We start from the raw sequence: 21,709 nt of genomic DNA, 5'->3' as shown, positions 1-21,709 counted from the left end.
AGGACATGAGGTCTTGTTACAACCAATAAGTTGAAAAGAGATGATAGCAAACATAGATGTGGACAACCATGTTTTTAATTTCTGGTTTTTTCCAAAAATCCTATATGTCTGCACTAAATTAGTAATTCACTATTTCATAGGGAAGTTAATTTTCGAAGAAGTGATTACAATATAAAAAAGTTATAATTGAGTAATTTGCAACCATTCTTGTTTTTTATTTGGCAAGATTCTATCACAATGCAATAAAGTTGTAGTTCACAAGTTGCTTTAAATTCTAACCCAATGTGAAATAACACAGATGCAATTTCAGAACGTAGATGAAAGAATACAAGTAGAATGTAAATGTGCATGAACAATCATTGCAAAGATAAACTTGTTGGACCATAATTGGAGGGGTGAATTTGAGTCTCGTAAATTCGTGTAAGAACCTTTTAGTGGAAGACTTATTCTAGTAAAAAGAGGCCTTTGTGAGGTGAAAGTTGCATGAAAATAATACTTACCATTATGGTTGACCAAGTAAAACAAAGACGAAGGAAAAATAGTAATTGTAGGAAGCATTTTAGACAATGGGGAAATTGGATTAATGGTAGTTAATCCTATCACAGCCTCTTCCATTCAAAAGTCCTATCAACGATTCTGGTAACATATAATCTAACAAAGCTTTACAATATAGAAGACCTGCGAACTATGCTAGCAAGGTAGAATATAACAAAAGTGTATTATGGCAGAAATATGTTGTTCAAAAAGCAAGAAAGATAGTGAAGATGCTTCAATCGGTTGTGACATTCTTCTATTGTGACATTCTTCTATTTGTATCTCAATTCTTCTGTTTGTTGTGCCTTGTGTTGTCTACTTGGGGATGATGCAAAGCATTGAGATCTCATTTGGTCTCTTCCATGTTGACTCAAAAGACACACATTCCCTTCTTCCAATGTGCTTGTGCTTCCACTACCTTTGGGGGATGAGGTTAATTTAATACAAATATTCAGGATATACATTAATATTAATAAGAGCATACTGACCCCGAAGTTAGTGGAGCCCTTATGTGCTTTATGTTTTATGACCATTATCCTTTGATTTGCCCTTTCTTGCGGGCATATCATTGTGGTAATGTGCTTGTCTTTGGATTCATGCTACCTTAAATAAATCGCTACCTATCAAGCATGTGCAATCATTTTAACGTGGGGGCATACACTCTGCTCAATGTTTCACTTTATGCACATACCATAACATATTTCAATACTCAAGTTACTTTGCAAACTAAGCCTTTTTCTTTGTAATTTTGTATTCTTCTTTTTTTCACGACTCAAGTGAACCTTAGCAAGCTAGCAGTCATGATTCTCTCTCTTTTCTCTAATTTCCCTTTTATCTTGATATTGAAGTAGTAAGACATGAAAGACCCTTGGGGGCTTAGTGTGTCTTGTCTCTTTGATGCCTTGATGAAAGTTTTCAATGCAAACCTTTGTACTTTACTATGAGTATGCTTAGTCTCATACTCTCGTAGAAGTGGGGGCTAAATGTAGTATCCTAAATTGTACTCGCCACTACAATTTTATCCTCACTTAGGACTCACTTTCATGTTCATCCTCTAAATCTTGATTGAATCTCTGAGTCCACTCACAGTAGTCATCGAACTCAACTTTTCAATTGTCTATGCTTTCCTCCCCCTTAATCTTGGGACCTTGGTGTCCAGGATCAGCGCCATGGCCCTCTCAAAAAGGGCCCATTTTGGGGCCTCATAATAGTCACTCAGTTTGAATGGGAACCTAGATCCCGTGTTGTCCTGTGTCAAAAATTTAATTAATTTTTTACTAGCCAGTATAAAAGAAGGTCTACCCCTCTCATTTTAAACCTAATGAACAAATTGAAGATCTCAATTACACTCTAGAAAATTCAAGTGAGCAAGCAATTAGTCATCTATAAATCATTGGAGTAGAAGTAAAGTCAAGATTCAAGCATTAGAGATGAAATTCATGTTCTATGTTTTATGAAGACTATCTACATGAAACCCTAATTCCCTGTGAAGACAAAAAAAAATCATTAAAGGTACATCATTAGTGTTACATTCATCTTTAGTCTTTACCTCAAAAAGAAAGCTTTTCATTACACTACTTCATTTACATTCCAATTCTATTTCATGGTTAATTCCAAAACTGAGGTTTGACCCAAGGAAAACCCCTATTCCCAAATATTTTCTCTTTTTCACTGTGTGTAGGAACAGGTACAAAGTTGCGTTTTAGAGGATCAACAATATTCACAAAGACAAACAAGTTCCCCTTTTGATGGAAAAAAATTCAGAGGACCAAGGGGTCCACCACCATGGTCCTGAAAATTCAGGTTGATTTTTTGGGAACAGATCCAAACCTTCATCTAGTGCTCAAATCCAATTTTGTGGCTCCATTTGACGATTGACACTCACTATTTATGCATAATTGCTTCAATAATCCACCATTATATCCTAATCTTTAATTAATTTGAATTCAATTCAATTCAAGGGAAAGAAGAGCCCCATTTAGGAGGCGTGGAATTAGATCAGAATCTAGCTCTATTAGGCTTAGATCTGTCAATTTTCTATCTATCCCTAATGTGATGGTAATTAAGCAAAACATTATTGATCATACTACATCCCTTGATGAAACCCTAATTTTTCACCATTATGAATTTCATTTTCTTTATATACTTTAGCGTGCATATGCATGAAGTTTCATATGACTACTAAATTCAAGGCTAAATGTAGCATCATAAATTATGCTCCATAATGACGCAAGACCAATTTCATACTCTATTTGGCACATTCCTTGGTTTCCACTCCCCTAGTGCATTTTAGGACCATTGCTAGCCTCAAGCCTAAACCTCAACTCAAGCAATATTCTATGATTAGCTCTAGAAGACTTTACCAATGATCGTAATCCTATGGATTTTACCAAATTCCTGAGATAGGAACATGTTTAATATATTAGGCCCATTCTCTTGTATCTTTCCTTTGAACAAGCCAATAGGCATGGATCCCATCACCCAAAACTAGTTTCTTTCCTATTTGGCATGGAATTCTGAGACACGATGTGTGTCAACCTTTATTTGTGTTATGTGTTTTTGGTTTTGATAATTGATCATTCTGTATCATTTTTTTAAATCAAAAATTGACCTTTTGACTCATATATAAACACGAAATTTAGCACTTGAAACTATCTAATGATTTGAATTCTAAGGGGAAAATCTACCAAAATAAAGACGTAGCTCCTCAAATCTAAAAGTGTTCTTGATCTACATACAATTTATATTGTTGTAACTAGCACTTTTGAAGTTATAATGGAAGCTCTTTGAATGTTGACGGATGACTTGGAACTATGCGATCACTTATTTGCCATGAGGGATAAGTTTAATGAAAAACAATAAAAATATTTTTTTGGAAACCTAAATTATTTTATTCTCCTATAAAAAAAATAAAAAGTATGTAATATTTCCCTTACTTACCCAATATAATAATTGGATCACTAACTTGCCACAAGACATAAATTTAGTGGAAAATTATAGAAACAATGCTTTGAATTTTGAAACTAATGATTCACTCTTAAAATAAAATAGTATTTCTCTTACATACCCTTCTTAACAATTCCTTGAAAATTGAAACTATATTCCCTTTTAAATTAAAATAATATTTCTATTGGTAATCAAGCTTAACTATTTGATGGCTCATTGAGAAAAATCATGTCAAATTTTTTAAACTTTTTAAACATTTATTGTCTATACCTACCCACTATCTACTTTGAGTAATTTCCATTTAAAATATTCTAATTTTCCTTGCCTACCAAAGATAACCATTACATCACTAATTTTCCATGGTGCATAAGTTTAGTGGAAAATTATCGAAACAAATATTTGGAAATTGAAACTATTGATTTTCTTTTAAAATAAAATAAAATAATATTTCTTTTACCTTCATTATGGCTTATTCCAAAATTATTAATCTATTTAATTATTTATTATCTCTACCTAACCTCTATCTACTCTCAGTAATTTTCCTTTTAAATTATTTAGTTCCCTTATCTACACAAGATAACTATTGGATCACTGTTTTGCCACTGGGCAAATTTTAGTTAAAATTTGTAAAAACAACCTTTTGAAAATAGAAACTATTGATTGATTTTTGAAATAAAATAATATTTCTCTTACCTACCCTACTTAACCATTAGATTACATATTAAAAAAAATCTTACTAAAATTACTAATTTTCCAAGGGACATAAGTTTAGTGGAAAATGATAAAACCAACTTTTTGAAAATTGAAATTGTTGAATGGCTCCAAATGAGACCACCAAGGATCAAGTTTTGAACCTATGGAAAGCACTGACAAGGTATATAAGTTAAAAAATAAATAATTTAAATATTTAAAATTAATTTTTTTTTTTAAAGAAAAAAAAATCACAATTCTTATTGGTGAAGAAACAATTGAATAATAATGAGTTAAGAAAAATTGAGTGCAATAATACAACAAGTACTAATAAGTTACCAAGGAACAATTGAATAACAATGACTTAAGAAAATTTGAGTGCAATAATACAACAAGTACTAATAAGTTACCTTCATACACTATAATTCCAATATTACCTTTATCCAATCCTAAGGGTTGACATTGGAGATACAAATAAGTGATACCAAAATTACCCTTAATAACCATCCAATTATTAATTTGCCACACTGCATAAGTTTAGTGGAAAATTATAGAAACAATTTTTTGATAATTGAAACTATTGATTTGATTTAAAAATAATAATAATATTTCTTTTGCCTACTCTTCCTCAATATTAGATGAAATATTTGGAAAAAATCATACTAAAATTACCCTTACCTACCCAAGATAACCATTGGATCACTATTTTGCCTGGAGGCATAAGCTTGATGGAATATTATAGTAACAACTTTTTGGAAATTGAAACTATTAATTCACTTTTAAAATAAAATAATATTTTTCATACCTACCCTTTTAACAATTGGATGGCTTTGTGGAAAAAAAACTATATTAAAACTCATTGCATTTTAAAACTTGTAGTCTAACTCATGCTCATGCATATGCAAAAAGTACTACCCTTAGTTGTCCTTGGTGACAAAAAGGGTGCCATTTTGTTATCAGCAACTTGTAATATATTTGTAAAATGTTTTGAGCGTTAAAATAAAACAAAAGTATTTTGTTGGAAGTAAATTAAAACTCTTTCAAAAGTTTTTCTCCGGCTGAGTTTATCAAACCCTAATACATCCACCGCCATGAGTTTCACTCTAGCAGTTACAGGGCAAAATATTGTTAGATTCTGGTTATGGGTTTTTGGTATGACAATCCGCAACGTTAAATGAGTCGAATGGTTGTCTTAGTTGCCGATTTCAATGGGATTTTGTGCAGATATTTGGGTTTTCATTCTCCGGTACATCTCTTCAAAAAAACAGGTAATATTGTTTCAAAATACTCTCGTTCTTGCAGTTTTCAGGGAGATATCTAAGATTATTTGAATTATAAATGATAAATAATTCAAAGATTAGTTGGTTGCTTTGAAACTTTTCAACGTTCTGTTATTTCTGAAAATTTCAATTAAAAAAAAAAAAGATTTAACAGCTGCAAGGTTTTATGTTTTTTAATGAAATCATTTTTGTTGATTTCGTTACAAAGAGGATAATTTCTTTTCTTTACAAAGAACAGGTTAGTCGATTGATTAAACCCTAACCCAGTGTGGGTAACCATATACGAGGGTTACTCTTGAAGACACTCTTTGATCATGTTCTGAAGAGCACATTGAAATTATATAAGTTTTTGGAAACAGGACTTTTATGAAAAAAACAGAGAGAGAGAGAGATAGAGAGACTTGAATAAGAAAATTAGTAAAAAGAAGATTATTGACAGACATTTTGTTTTTCATAGTGTTCTAGACTATTACTCTGTTTTGCATAGTACTTGATGCCACTGCGGTTGGAGTTATTATTATTATCCAGAGATTGAGTGTACATGGTTGCAATTTTTTTTAGTGGGAATCAGATTGAGATATTATTATACTCGTTCCAACCATTGATAGTTTTGTGACTGCAGAACATAGTGCAGTCATAAAGGTACCGGTGATTGTAGCTTGAGTTGGCAATTTTTGATGTTGTATAAGGAAGAGGGGTTGGTGCTCCTTGAGGCCTTGTGGCTTCTAAATTTTGTGTACTGAGTTGGTGTGAAATAATACAAGGAATTTTTTATCGAGTGGTTTTTCTACCCCAAGAGGGTTTTCCACCCATGAAAATTATGGTGTTATGTGTCCAATCTTGTCTCATTTTGTTTCACATGCTCTGATACTTTAGATCTTTTATTATTTTTTCTTTCTCTCTACTATGTACAAATCATTTTTAGATGTTGCGTGTTTTGTGAAAAGTGGCAAAATCATCTTGTTTTCAGAAATCTTAAATCAAAGATTATCTGTCTATCATTTGAATGGTCATTTTACATGCTTTGTTAACAGTGTTGTTTTTACAATGTTTTGTCATATTTGGGTAAACTTACAACTCATGTGATTAATGTCATCCAAGATAGCCCTTTTCAAAAAAAAAAATTGAGTCAAAATTGTGACACTCTGATTCACCCCCCCCTCTCAGAGTGTCTCCACTTCCAACAAAAAGGAGCACAAGAGAAAGATGGGTTTTGAAAGGATTTTTCGATAGATGTTTTTAAGTTGATCTCTTCTACATTTTGATAAAAGAGGTTTATTATCTCATAAATTTGCAGGTCAGTAAATAACTCTTCAAAATGAGTTCTTTTCCTTCTTTTTAGACTTTATAATCATAATCTTTCATTTCCTTATTTTTGGCTTTACAATGATAGTCTTTTATTTTCCCCCTTTTTTTGGCTTATTATGTGAAATTAGGTTTTGTTTGTTTTATATGCAAACAAAAAATTCTAAACAAATAATCTAATACATAGATAATTTGAGATTTTCACTGTTTGAGAGATTGTTGAGAGAGATCTGAAATATTGAATGAACAGTATATACAATAGCACTCAAAAAATATTTTATCAATTCATAAATATACTAAATTTTTTCACCATTAAAGAATCATGTAATCATAAGAAATGATAACAAATTTTAAATCTAAATTTAATTTTATATTAGATCTCACCAATAATCTATCTTTATGTACATTTCAACCATTGTATTCTCCAGCTCATCCTTGTTTCTACTCATCGTGCTTCCAGATCCTTCATGCAATCATTTGACAAGGTTTAGCAGCAGAAAATAAATGGAGAACAAAGAAGGACCAAGTATCCATAATAGATCTATAAATTTATATGTTTTTATGAATTTTATTAGATTCATATTATATTGAATCCCGTTCATCTATTTGTATTTTTTTTAATCTTGTAATGCATTGATTCATATTGAATGTCATCCAGGAAAGAAAAAGGATGCAAGAAGATCGTGATTCTGTATACTGCAAAAGACTTAAAAGCTGGGAAAACTAATTGGAAAAAGAAAAGGATGCAAGAAGATCGTGATTCTGTATACTGCAAAAGACTCAAAAGCTGGGAAAACTAATTGGATGATGCATCAATACCATCTTGGTACTGAGAAGGCTGAAAAGGAAGGCGCGTTCCTTGTGTCAAAAGTATAACCCCACTTCCTTCTCGTCTTCATCTGTACCGAGATGATACTCATGCATCACCCAGTTAGTTTTCTCTGTATATAAAAGCATTGAGAGCATGTGTGCTTCCTGACCATCGTTGAAGAGGATGGGTGTTTCCATTGGATCAAGATCAAATAAGTTGGATGACAAGATTTCTGCAAAGGTAAATCATCAAATTCCTTTTAACAATTTTTTTCACTGGATTATAAAATCATTGCGATATAAAATCTATTTATAATAATATAGATTTGTCTATTCGTGTGCAGAAAGAAAAAGTGGACAGAAAGAAGAAGTGAAGAGAACCTTGGAATTATTTCATCTACATCTTGATAAAGGAGGTTAATTATATATAGACCAAGAAACAACCGTCATTCTTTATATTAGGTTTTTAAGAGAGAACAACAATAATAATATGTGTAGGAAAAATGTCATTAGCCTTTCTAAATGCATAACAACTCTAATGTTGTATTAAGGGTTCTACAGATGCTCCATTGCAAGACACTACTACTTTTAGTTTGTGAAAAGCCTTCCGAAGAATTTATGTTGTTGTATATTGATGAGAGTGCCCACGTTAAATTGAAACCTCTTTGAAAACAATATAATGGAACCTGAGGAATTCCCCCTTCTAAAAATAAATCTATTACCATCATAAATTGATTATGTAAGTGCATTTGTAAGTTGAAACATCAATATTCAGTTACAAGTAAGGAATGACGTCTTGAATGCAATCAACTTGCACTTTCTGAATATTTCTTCAAGAACTCATGGAGTAATGCCAGTACAGTTCTTAGATGGAAGTAATGTGAGTACAGTTCTTAGATGGAAGTAATGTGATTTGAAGATACTGAGGCCTGTTAGTGTTGGTCATATCCCTGCATGCATATTTGATATGCATTAGGTAATAGACACAATAAAGATGTATATCAGATGATTGAAAATTTTGTGGTATGTCTAGAAATGACTGAGGAGGGGCTATATACCCGATTTGTATGTATGTTTACCCACTGTATTCATGATTTTAATACATAGTCTCAACAACATTCACTCTTTAGCTATCAATTCATTTTCTCACAGCTCTATTGATATTCATGTCTCTCTTTTTACTAAAGCATGTATTGTAATAATGTGATGCTGCCAAAAAGGTTGCCCACTTGAAAATGCTCTTGGACCATTTGGGAAATGCCCCTTGTATGGTGGCATGGCATGAGTGTTGTTAGATTATTCTACCTCCCATGACCGCTCTCTGTCTCGTGACCACTCTCTACCTCGGGGCCGATGGTGCGGTTGCAACTCCTCTGCTCCTCGCTCACAACTCCCATGGGCACAGTTTTCTCACCACTAGTCCTGTAGTGGTAGTGACTTCAATCAGTGTTGCTCAGCCTCTACGCCATGTCGTGGATCTGCTTCCGGGTGGGGTACAAGGGGTGTTGATTTTCTTGCTGCTGGTGGTTCTAGTTGGTCGAATACCAGCAGAGATTTTACCTGGCTTGGCTCTTCCAAAGGGTTCTCCTGGCTTGCTTTGGCTATTTCTCTGACCAGGAAGGAGAAGGAGAATGAAGAGAGGACAACTGAAGAAGGGTGGTTCCTCTCGGACAACAACCCTGACCCTGCTTCAATGTATGGGATCCTAAGGATGATCGTGATCCACCTCCATTTTCTATTCTTATTTCTTTAGTGGCTTATCAGTTTTTATTTATTTGTTTCTAATTTCAGGGGTTGCCTGTGTTTTTTTTATGTTTTAGTGCTATGTTTGGGTGCTACCCATATGACTCCTAAGGGGTGATCTCACATCTCCCTTTTTTTTTTTGCCGATAGTGTACTATTAAATAATTTTATTAGAGATGCCTATTCATCAAAAACAAAAAAAGCTGTCAAATTTTTGAGTCAATTAAATTTAAGGAAAAAAATTCTACAATTTAGAAACTTAAAAATCACAATTCTTATTGGTTAAGAAAAACTGATTGCAATAGTGCTAGTCTAACGGAAATATAATAAGTTAGCTTCATACAATATAATTTATGCATAACTTTAACATTGAAGATATGAATAAGTTATACCAAAATTACCCTTACCCACCCAAGATATGAATAAGTTACCTTCAAACACTATAATTTATCCATAACCTTTAACATTGGTGCATCTTAAGGGCTAAGGGCTAGATAGCAATTTCCCCCAAGATAACCATGAGATCACTAATTTTCCATGGGGCATAAGTTTAGTGGAAAATTATAGAAACAACATTTTGAAAATGGAAACTATTGATTGACTTTAAAATAAAATAATATTTCTCTTACCTACCCTTCTTAACCATTAGATGGATTTTTGGGAAAAACAATATTAAAATTATCCTTACCTATCCAAGATAACCATCAGATAATTGATTTTCCACAAAGGCATAAGTTTAGTGGAAAATTATAGAAATGACTTTTTGAAAATTGAAACTATTGATTCACTTTTAAAATTAAAAAAAAAAATTCTTTTACTCACGCTTCCTAACCATTTGATGAATTTTTGGAAAAAAATATGCCAAAATTAACCTTAATTATGCAAGATAACCATAGGATCACTAATTTGCCACCTGGCATAAGTTTAGTGGAAAATTATAGAAACAACTTAAATTTGAAAATTGAAACTATTTATTGGTTTTGAAAATAAAATAATTTTTCACTTACCTACCTTTCTTAACCATTGGATGACTTTTTGGAAAAAAAATTGTACCAAGATTATTAAACTATTTATTCATTAATTACCTCTACCTACCCACTATCCACTTTGGGTGATTTCCATTTAACCATTCACCTATTTATTTTGCTCCATACATCCAATTTCTCTAATGTGTCATTTGTCTCCTTTTCTTTTCTATATCATCTTATTGATATGGGCATATTATTTTTAGTTTCTATATGGCCTACAATCTTTCATTCTTCGAAATGACCTTCTACACTTTAATTTGCTGTAATTTTCCCAACACGGAAGGAGAAGAGGAGAAGAAGAGAAAGATGGGTTTTCTAAGAATTCTTCCATAGATATTTTGAAGTTGAGAATGGAAATTATTTCCTCTGCATTTATAAAGAAGAGGTTTATCGATTCATAAATTTGCAAGTCAGTAAATAGTTCTTTGAATTCTTTGAATTCTAAGTTAATTTCCTCCGTTTTACGTTTTACAATCATAATATTTTATTTCCTTCTTTTTGGCTTTACAATGATAGTCTTTCATTTTCCCCTTTTTGGCTTACTATGTGGCATTAGGTTTTGTTTTTGTTGTTTTGTATGCAAACAACAAATCTAATATTACATAGATAAATTAGGTTTTAACTCTTGATTATTTGATAAAGGATAGCTAAGAAACATCTGAAATATTGAATGAAAAATATATACAATAAAATTCAAAAAGTCCATCCATTTTTATTTTTTTATCCTATTCATATTAACTCTTGATTATTTTATCTGATTTATATTGTATTGAATCCAGTCCATCCATTTATATTTTTTTATCCTAGAATTATTATAATTCTTATACTCTACTTTTAATTTTCCCATGCATGAATTCTTATTGAATCCCATATCTTATTGAATCCCATATCCTTAATGGAAAATAGGAAACAAAAAGGATGCAAGAAGATTGTGGTTCTGTATACTATTGCAAAGAGCTCAAAAGCCCAGAAAATCGATTGGATGATGCATCCGTACCATCTGGTTGAAGGGGAGGGATGTTTGTTGTTAATAAAATATCTTTTATCCTTCCTTTTCATCTTCATCAGATGCATCACCCAGTTAGTTTTCTAGGTAGATGAAAGCATTTAGAGAATGTGTGTTTCCTGAACGTCGTTGAAGAGGATGGGATTTTCCATTGGATCACGATCATATGATTTCTGTAAAGGTCAATCTTCTAATTCGTTTTAACAATTTTTAAATCATTTTCTTAGTAGATTTGAAAATCACTGCATTATAAAACCTATTTATACTAACTTATATAGCTTTGTCTATTCATGTGCAGAAATAAGTGGTGAGAACCTTGGAGTTATTTCATCTTATATAACAAGAAACGACGTCATTCTTTATATTAGGTTTTTAAAGAGAGGATGACAATAATAATATTTGTAATTGAAAGATTAGCCTTTCTAAATGCATTAACAACTGCTACTGTGTAGTAGTGATCATTGTCTTATTTTACAATGATGGCTGAAATAATACCATGGATCTCTACTAATGAATTAGTAGACAAAAGAAGTGGATAAGAAATTTTATCAACTTTTTTTAAAAGATCAAGAAACTTTATTAGGTTTCTGATTTTTAATAATAGAGAATAATATTATATTATTTTTATTTGCAAAAGTAGCTTTTGTCATATTTGGTGATCCATGATTTATTTTACTATGATCTCATTAAATAAGTAACAGGTAATGTCGCTCTACAAGTTTTGGATTTTCAATGGAGATAGTAAAATGTTCTTCTAATTCCTCTCGAAGAGATAGTTAGAGCTTTAAATTGGGTTTTCCTTGAACAAAGATTGATCCGATCTTTTGACATCATATTTAACTAATAACTGAAATTTGAGAACACAACGTACTTCAATTAATTGTAAAGTTGAAATTTTGAGAACATGGTTATGGCAGGGAAAAAAAAGGGATGGCTTTTTTCTATATTTTTAAATCGGGGATGTTTCAAATGGTTAGACTGGAACTGCATGGTAAAGTTTGAGAATAGCTTTATAGATATTTAATTTTCCGCAAGAATGTTAGTTCAGTCAATGGTTTAAGTGTCTATCAGCTTTGATTCATTAAAAAACGCGAATGGAGAGTGCGAAGGTCGTCTTTGCGGGCTAGGGTTTTACCCCAGCCTGCATGTTCGTTTTCTGCCAGTGTGGTGTGCTCGGAGAGTGTTTGGGTGCTGCGATTTGGCGTGGGTTTCTTCTGTGTTGTGGAGTTTCTGTAGGGGATGGATTTGTGCCAGTTAAACCTCGTTCTAAAGGCAGGAGGCAAAAGCAGTCTCTCAAGCATAGGCAGAATGAGCAGGATTTTAATCATTTTGAGGTTTTGGCATTGGAGGAAGGGATTCCAATGGAAGTATCTTCTAGAGCAGTGGGCTTGGGAAGGACTGAGGGGGTGGATGGTTATGTCCCGACTTCTCAGGCACCCCAGTTACCTCTAGAAATTTCTCTTGGTCAGTAGACACACAAATCTGATGATTCTAGTATCTTGCAGGATGATGTGGTTTTGGCAGACTTGGCCAAAAAGGTTTCGAAATCTAGCAAGAGCAAAGGTTCTTCTCAAGCTTTGGGTTTGCTTCAGCAGCCTCATAAGAGGAGTGCATTGGAAACCCCTAAAGGAGGTCGTAAAACAGATCAGGAGAAGTTTCATTCAGTTGGGGATTTGTTAGTGGAGTCTGGGTTGGTGAAGACTACTGACTCCCACTTTCCACATTCTCTTAAATGATTATTCTTTCTCGGAATGTGCGGGGATTGAATAGCTCCTCCCATCAAAAAACTATTCGTGATTTGGTGGGTGTTCATTTTCCATATATATTTTGCATTCAAAAGACAAAGCTTTATGTTGATCTTATGTTTCAGTAAGCTTCAACAATGTGGTGTTACGGCCAGTTATGGCCAGTGTCAGTGTATTGATTCTTCAAGTTGTTCAGGCAGATTAGCTCTCTTTTGGGATTCGCGTAAGGTTACTCCTCTTTGGTGGCTCTCTAGTCAATTTTCTTTTTCCTTGGTTGCCTCTAGTTTGGAGTCCAGTGACATTTTTCTGGTTACTAATGTCTATGCTCCCATTGATATTCGAGGAAAATCCTAGTTGTGGTCTCATCTTAGGCATATTCGGTCTGGTACTCATTTCCTACCTTGGGTTCTTGCTGGTGAATTTAACTCTATCCTAAGCTTAGCTGAGAAGAGGGGTGGATAGGCCAGATTGGATCCTTCCTCCATTCTCTTTCAGGATAATGTAGATTTTCTGGGCCTAGTTGATGTCAAGCCGTTTAATGGCATCTTTACTTGGACCCATCAGCGGTGTGGAGCAGATACTATTTCTGAGAGACTATACATATTTTGGGTCTCTTTCTTTTGGGTAGGGGATAGGGTGTTGTCTAGCTCAAAGATCCTACGCTGGCAGGGTTCTGATCATTGGCCAATTAAGTTTTCTATTGGGTTTTTTTGTGGTCATCGAAATACTCCATTCAAGTTCCAACTAATGTGGCTCCGAGAGGCTTCTCTCCATGATCTCATGGCTCGTTGGTGGCATGATGGGGTACCTGCCTATGGTACATCTATGTATACTTTTGTTAAGGAGTTGCAATTTGTGAGATATCAACTAAAGAAATGGAGCAGGGTGTGTTCTATCTTGAAGGAAAAGAGGTTCTCAGGAGTGCATTGATGCTATTACTCGGCATATTCGTGAATTTGGTTTCACTGAAGTTTTGGGATCTGCTGAGTCTCGGGCCTTGAAGGATTTGGAAGAGTGGGAGCTTCAAGAGGAGATCTTTTGGAAGCCAAAAGATCGAAATGATTGGCTTCAAGCATGTGACCATAATAATACTTTTTTCCATTAATTTGTCCAGGCTTGTCGGTAGAGGAGCATGATATCCTCCCTAATCAATTCGGTTGGCATTCAGTTGACCTCCCTTCCGGCTATATCATGTGAGGCATATCAATTTTATTCAGCCCTTTTCTTAGATGATGTGCCCCCTGCTTCTATGGAGGAGAACCAAATCTTGGCTTGTATCCCCTCTTTGGTCACTAATATGATGAATGAGTCTCTCATGCATCGAGTGACTTTGTCAGAACTTGAAGAGGTTGTTTTTGGTATGGCTAAAGGCAAAGCTCTGGGCCTAGATGGTTTTCCTATTGATTTTTTTCAAGATTTTTGGGACATCATCAATTTGGATTTGTTAGCAGCTATCCAAGAATCTCATAGTAGCAAGCAAATGCTTCGAAACTTGAATTCTAACATCCTGGTTCTTATTCCTAAAAAGGAGGGTGCCAATCAACTTGAGTTCTTTAGACACATTGCTGTCTGCAATGTTGTGTATAAAATTATCACTAAATTGATTGCTGAAAGACTAAAAATTTGGCTTCCTTCATTAATCTCTGATGAGCAAGGAGGTTTTGTGGTTGGCAGACAAATTTTCAATGGGGTTGTTATTTCTTCTAAAGCCATTCATTCTGTGGCAACATCTAGGGAAAGGTCTATGTTTATCAAATTGAACATGGCTAAAGCTTATGATAGGGTTAGATGGAGCTTTTTGTGTCAAATTCTCTTGGCCTTTGACTTCAATTTGCAGTGGGTCAGTTGGATTATGAGTTGTGTGACCTCTTCTTCCTTCTATGTTTTTATCAATGGTGAGCCATCACAATTATTTGGTTCTTCAAGGGGTTTGAGGCAAGGTGATCCTCTCTCCTTATTTGTTTATCATCATGGTTGAAGGCTTGGGACTTTTCATCAAGTCTCAGGTTGCTCAAGGGGTGATCAGGGGGTGGAGGTGGGGTATTGGATTTCCTAAGCTTTCACATCTCTAGTTTGTGGATGATGCAACTCTTATTGGGGTTTCTCCTCTTCAGGAGGTTGAGTCAATTAGGAAGTTGTTGGATGTCTATTTAGCTGCTTCAGGGAAGCAGGTGAATGAGCTTAAGTATTCAATCTATTTCTTCAATACCCCCGATGCTATCCAAAGGAGAATTGCTAATACTCTAAGGTTCCAAATTGGTTCTCTTCCTTTCATCTATCTGAGTATTCCTATTGTTTTTGGTTGACAACCTAGACCCTTTTGGCAAGGGTTGTTGGATAAGCTGCGATGAAAGGTTAACCATCAGAATCATAGGTGGCTTTCTACTTTTGCTTGTGTTACTCTTCTTCAATCTGTGATTCAGGCTCTTTCTATTTATAGGGGTTTTGTTTAGGTTGCTCCAAGGTATTTCCTTAAGGAATTCGATGCTTTGTCTCGTCAATTCCTTTGGAGTGGTAACTTGCACTCTTCTAAATGGAGTTTGGTTAAGTGGGAGCTAGTTTGCCAACCTAAAAATGAGGGTGGCATTGGTCTTCTCTCAACGGTTTTGAACAATCAGGCTTTGGTGGCAAAATTTTACTCGAGGTGGTGTACCAACCGACATCAATTGTGGGCTCGTATCCTTACTTATAAGTATTTGGGTACCATTCATGATTGAAATGTTCCTCGATACCAGCTGGCAGGCAGGGGCTCTATGATTTGGCATACTTTGAAAATTGGGGCACACTTCATAAAAGAGGGTGTTTTTTGGATTTGTCACAAGGGCTCTGAGGCTCTTTTTTGGTTGGATTCTTGGGATGGTAATCCTACCATTATTTATATGTATTCTCATTTATAGCCTCTTTATGATAGTTTTGTAGTTGTTGGGTGGACTTCAGTAGGATATATTAAGACAATTCAGAACTTTGGATCTGCTTTTGGCTATAGATGGAGGGGTCCTAGTGAGTGGCCGCCGAGCGGTTCTAAGGAGTCTTGACAAGAGTTGGCCCATATTCTTTCTTCTTGGAACTGTAATTCCTTGGAGGGACTAGATATATTAGCATGGGGTAGTGAGTCATTTAGGAAATATTCAATTGCTTATGGCTATAAGAAGTCGGTTCATGAAATTTATGGTGGTGAAGAGGTGCCTTGGTGGAAATATGTTTGGAATTGTTTTCTTGGCCTAAATATAATTTTTCTTGTGGCTAGTGGTTTAAAATCGATGTCTTACTTGGGATAACTTATGTAAGCGAGGTTTTTGTGGGCCCTCTATGTGTGTTCTTTGTTGTAATAGTGAGGAGATTGTCACCCACCTTCTCTTTCAGTGCTCATTCTCTAGGAGGATTTGACACTATTGGTGGGGAAACTTGGAACCGTACCTATTGGCATGTTGCTTCTTTGGTTGAGTTTTGGGACCGCTTGGGCTAGACACCTGTTGGTACTCCTTTTCTTCAAGTTGCCTCGTCTTTGGGTCCAACTTTTATTATTTGGCACATCTGGTAGGAGAGGAATCAGTAGATTTTCCAAGATGTCAAACTTGTTTCTCAACATGTGTGGTTGAAAATCCTGAATCCTGTTAGGGAGACTCACTTGGCAAAATGTGACCTTGCTAGGGGAATGGCTCCTTGGGATATTGGAATGGAGTTGTCAATTGTCTTGCTAAGTGGGCTTTTGTCTTTATGGAGGGGTGATCTATTGAGGATAGGGGACAACTTTCTTTGGAATTGTCTCATCAGTTGGATCATCTTGTTGATCAGGATAAGTCTTTGTAATCTTTTCTTTATTGGGCTCTTTGCCTTCTTTTGATGTACTTCTTCTGTTTTGAATCATTTTTTACACCCTTTTTATTGCCAGGTGTCTATTAGCTTTATGTAGCAGTATTTTGATGGAAAAATCCATGCAGTTCCACTCTCACGTTCTATTAAGGGTTCTACAAATGCTTCATTGCAAGATAGTTATTTTTGTACATGGCTTTCATACTTTTAGTTTGTTAAAAGCCTTCCTAAGAATGTATGTTGTTCATGTATATTGATGAGAGTTCCCATGTTAAATTGAAGCCTCTTTGAAAATAATATAATGGAACTTGAGGAATTTCCCCCCTTTAAAATATCACACTTTTAAAAATAAATTTATGACCATCATAAATTCATTTTCTAAGTGCCTTTGTAAGTTGAAGCATCAATATTCAATTAAAAATAAGGAACGACGTCTTGAATGCAATCAACTTGCAATCTGTGAATATTTCTTCAAGGACTCATGGAGTAATGTCAGTACAGTTCTTATATGGATTTAATGTGATTTGAAGATACTCAAAGGCCTGTTGGTGTTGGTCATATCCCTGCAAGTATATTTGATATGCATTAGACACAATAAAGATGCATATCAAATGTCTGAAAATTTTGTGGTATTTATAGAAGGAGTGGCTATATACCCAATTTGTATGCATGTTTACTCTCTAGCTATTTTTCCCTGGAACAAAATCAGTGTAAAATTATTTGCAATAAACTTGTTAATCTAATTTTATTTAGCATCTAACATAGATTTAATCAAAACGACAATCTAAAAAATATGCAATCATCATGGTAAAAAATAATGAACACAAACACATGTTAGTTGAGTCAATGGTTTAAGTGTCTATCAGATTTATGTAGTAGTATTATGATGGTAAAATCTATCCAGTTCCATTCTCACGTTGTAATAAGGGGGTTGTACTGCAGCCTCTTGAGATGCTCCATTGCAAGACTGTTATGTACATTTGATTTTTGTTCATGGCTTTACGAATGAGATCTTTTTCTGAGAGTTCCATTACGCATATACTTATATATCAGGATCTAGTTTGCTTGCTCGGTGAAAAAACCCATCAGCCCCACCAACCAAATTTTAAGGCGATAGTTTAAGACCATATTATATAAACCAAATTTTAAGGCAATAGTTTAAGATTTTAGGCTGTAAATTATTTATTATAATTTTTTTTTTTAATGAGAATGAATTTTTATAATTGATTAAGATTTAATTATGGTTATATTAATGTTAGCATAAAATGTACAAATTGGTAAGTTTTATTTATTATTTATTATTTTAAAAATTGTTATAATTTAGTGGAGAGTGGGGGAAGTGTACAACGTGATAGCAACGTGTTAGTCAATCGCAGCCGTTTATTGCAAAATCAACGGTGTAAAACGCGCGACTAACATGTGTGTTAATCAATCCGATGCAGTTTTGGAGCCAAAATAGACACGTCTGTAATGGCCGAAGTAATTGGTCGCGGCTATTCTGGCTCCAAAACGGACCTTTCGTACAACGTGATAGCGATGTATTAGCCAATCGCAGTCGTTTATTGCAAAATCGACGGTCAATCCATACTGCCATCTTGGAACTAGAATAGACGCATCCGAGGGTGGTGTCATATCCATCACTAGCAACCTCCAAGTTGGATCGTGTAGGTGTGGACAAATAGGAACTAGCAGTTGCAGGAGAACTGCCTGCAACAGGTCGCCGATAGGCGAGGCTCAAATTGGGGAGGAATTTACAAACTACGAAGTGAAAAAGAGTGTTAAATTTAAAATGAGGAAAGAGAATGCAGAAGTGGAGATGACATTGAATATTATAGTGAGTCAAATTGAACTATGCACAGAATTTTGGAACATTATTGTTGGCGATTATTTGAATTGTTTTTTGTAAATCTTTACAAGAAGGTGTCAACTATATTTTGAAGCACTTATGATGAGCGAAGCATCTAATATGTAATCATCAAGAAGAAGCTGATGATATGTGAAGATTACATCCTGTAGGGGGAGGAGACAAAATGAAGTGAGCCAAATTGTGCAAAAAATTGTTTTATAGTGTGTGGAAGAGATAGTGTGAAGTGAGTACGGTGGAGAAATATTTAAGTTAAAGGTAGAAGATTTGTTTGGAGTGTAAAGGAAAACAATTTACGGGGTAAATTATTGAAAGTACGAAGTGCAAAGAGAGAGGAAAGGTTGGTGTTACCTTTCATTTGTCTGGTTTTCATTGTGTGAATGTAAGAAATCATTATTATCAGAGTTCGCATCATTCTCTGTTGTGCATTCTTGTTCTATTCCATAAATATGCCAATGTGAGCAACCATCCATGTACAATAGCTTCCAATTTGCAATGATGTGTTCTTTTGATGCACCTATATCTACAGGAATATGACGAAAGGGTTTGTACAAGAGCAACTCACTCCAACAATAGGCTTCAAAGTTGTCATCATCCTCATTTGGAGAGGTTTTAAATTGTGGGTAGATATTGACAATTGCTTGTTTTTGCAGTTTTTTCCATTTATGCTTCTTACGCTGGCTATTGTATGAAAATTGTTGTGTTGGCTGTATCAGTGAGACTTTTTCCAATTCAATAGGCCTTTCCATATAAGTAGAAATATAAGATTTGCAAAGTTTGGCATTGTCATTTTGATTAGTAATACGATGGAGGACCTTGCTACTAACATTAACGTGGATAAAATGGTGGCTACAACTGATCAATGGTAGCTTTTGCAACATATGTCAATTTTCCTATGCGCTAATGTCCCGATCAACAACTATCCCCGTCATGAATTTTTGGTATGCTAGCAAGATGGTATCTTGAGTATTAGTTGTAGCAACTATTTTTTTTAGCATATCAACATAGCCTTCTGATTTTTGTTCTGTTTTTGAAGCATATTTGGAGATATATTGCAAAACAGGCATTCTGGAACAAAAAGGTTGGCAATCAACATTTGCACGCCATATTGCTAGCATAATTGGGCTATGAATATTTAAACGACTGTCATTTCTTGCTGGTTGATAACATGGCTTATGGTCAGTATCAATAATCAACGTTGAAAAATCTTGCTTGGGCCAAGGGGCCCTATATCGACAATGGAGGGTTGGGCCTTTTTTTTTAAGAAAGTATGAGTAGAGCATTTTGTATGTCGTTGAACAACATTGACCAGTTCCTCATAATCAGAGATAGGGTTAGCAGCCAGAATTTTGTTTGTATCAGCCATGCATGGATCAAATAGTGAAGTACTGTGGAGTCTATTGTCTCGGGCAAGTTGGCTACGAGGATTCCATGTTGTAACATACCTATCAAAAAAGGACTTAGCTAATTGGACATCATCATAGTTAGACCAGTCTATATTGTCCATATCAGGTGCATTCGGCAACCACAGAAAGCCATGTATATGTGTGGAGCAGCGATGTTGCCATTCATATTTGTACCAATGGTCTTTTGATTTCAAAACTTTGTCAATAATCTCCTCATGGAATATTGTGAATCTAAAATGCAAGAACAACGCTATAACATGTGGATTGTGGACAATGTTTTCTATAAATTTTTTATTTATGGATTGGAATTCTAAAGAGGAGTTGGCTGGAAATAATTTATGTAGTTCTGGCCATTTTGTATCGGCTGCACTCAATGTGAAGAACAATGTAGGTGATCCCAATTGGCGTACCATTGATGTGAGGTCCTTGCGTGATCTATTCCAAAAAGCTCTAGTGCCTCGTAGCGAAGCCGCAAAACGCATTAACTGGTTTGGTAATTGATCAGAAGGTGTAGCCTATAACTGTTCAGGCAAGGCTTGCAACGTAGTTGGGAAGAAGTCTTCTAAGTTGGTCCGTAGGAAAACTGAAGCTGACTGTTGGGAACAGTGTCTCATTATTAGATTGTAAAGCTAATATCTGAACCTAACATGTTGTCCAAGTCTTTGGTCATGATATCTTATCAAGTGCAAAGCATATTCATGCAAGTGAACATGTTTTGTCCTTGGTTGGAGTGGCAGTGCAGATCCGTTTGGGAACAATGTTGGGAAAGCCATAGCGAACAAGCCTTCGGTGTTGTATTCATTAATGGGTGAGCAACTTATTTCGGGCCAAGTTGCAACATTTCAATCATCCTTATCTAGGTGCAATATCTTTTTAATGGCATCTAGTTCAGGGGTTGAACATGACAACTTTGGAATGAATGATGATGTGGTCTGTAATTCAACTTCATCATCATTATAGAATGACTCTTGTGTTGGGGAAGGAGGCTGTAGATCAATGCAATTTGGAAGGGCATGCAAAAAAACAGATATATCGGTAGATGTTTATGGCAATAATTCAGCAGCTGCAATGTCAATGATAACATCACTATAGTAGTGGTCATGTTGAATTTTGTAATTCAATGCGTCCATAGCATGGAATCTGTTTACATAACAGTCATATTTTTTTCCTTCGAGATTTGTCCTTCGAATAATTACAATCTCCAAATGTTGGAATTTGTGTGGCAAAGTAGTTGCTATTTCTGAAATGTCTTGTGGGAAATTAATGGTGTGTCCTATATATTTGTACTGACCACCCCTGGCATGGCTAACTTGCAAAACAGGAGCAATCCTTGCTATAAGCATTTCTTCTACTTGTGAAAGTCATTTTAAAACTATGGGTTGTTCGCCAATATCCATATTGTTTGCAATAGAGAATCGGTGAACACCCTTTTCATTATAGCATCTTGAGCAAATGACGTCAGGTTGAGTTAATTTGACATGCATACCAACATACTTTTCTTTCCAGATTGTACATATGTGTAGATTTGACAAGCTATCT

At 34.8% G+C, this 21,709-nt stretch overlaps 1 long non-coding RNA gene across 1 annotated transcript; it reads left to right on the top strand.

Moving 5' to 3' along the window:
* The first annotated feature begins 6,514 nt into the window (after positions 1–6,514).
* LOC131872685 (uncharacterized) lies at positions 6,515–9,131 on the top strand. The gene is made up of 3 exons (XR_009370797.1): positions 6,515–7,281; positions 7,414–7,806; positions 7,910–9,131. It is a non-coding gene; the product is annotated as an uncharacterized LOC131872685 (long non-coding RNA).
* Positions 9,132–21,709: the final 12,578 nt, after the last annotated feature.

This window comes from Cryptomeria japonica, unplaced genomic scaffold (genome assembly GCF_030272615.1).
Source record: "Cryptomeria japonica unplaced genomic scaffold, Sugi_1.0 HiC_scaffold_724, whole genome shotgun sequence".
Classification (NCBI taxonomy): Eukaryota; Viridiplantae; Streptophyta; class Pinopsida; order Cupressales; family Cupressaceae; genus Cryptomeria; species Cryptomeria japonica.
Note: the sequence above shows the minus strand (reverse complement) of the source record. Positions and strands in the feature narration are given on the sequence as shown.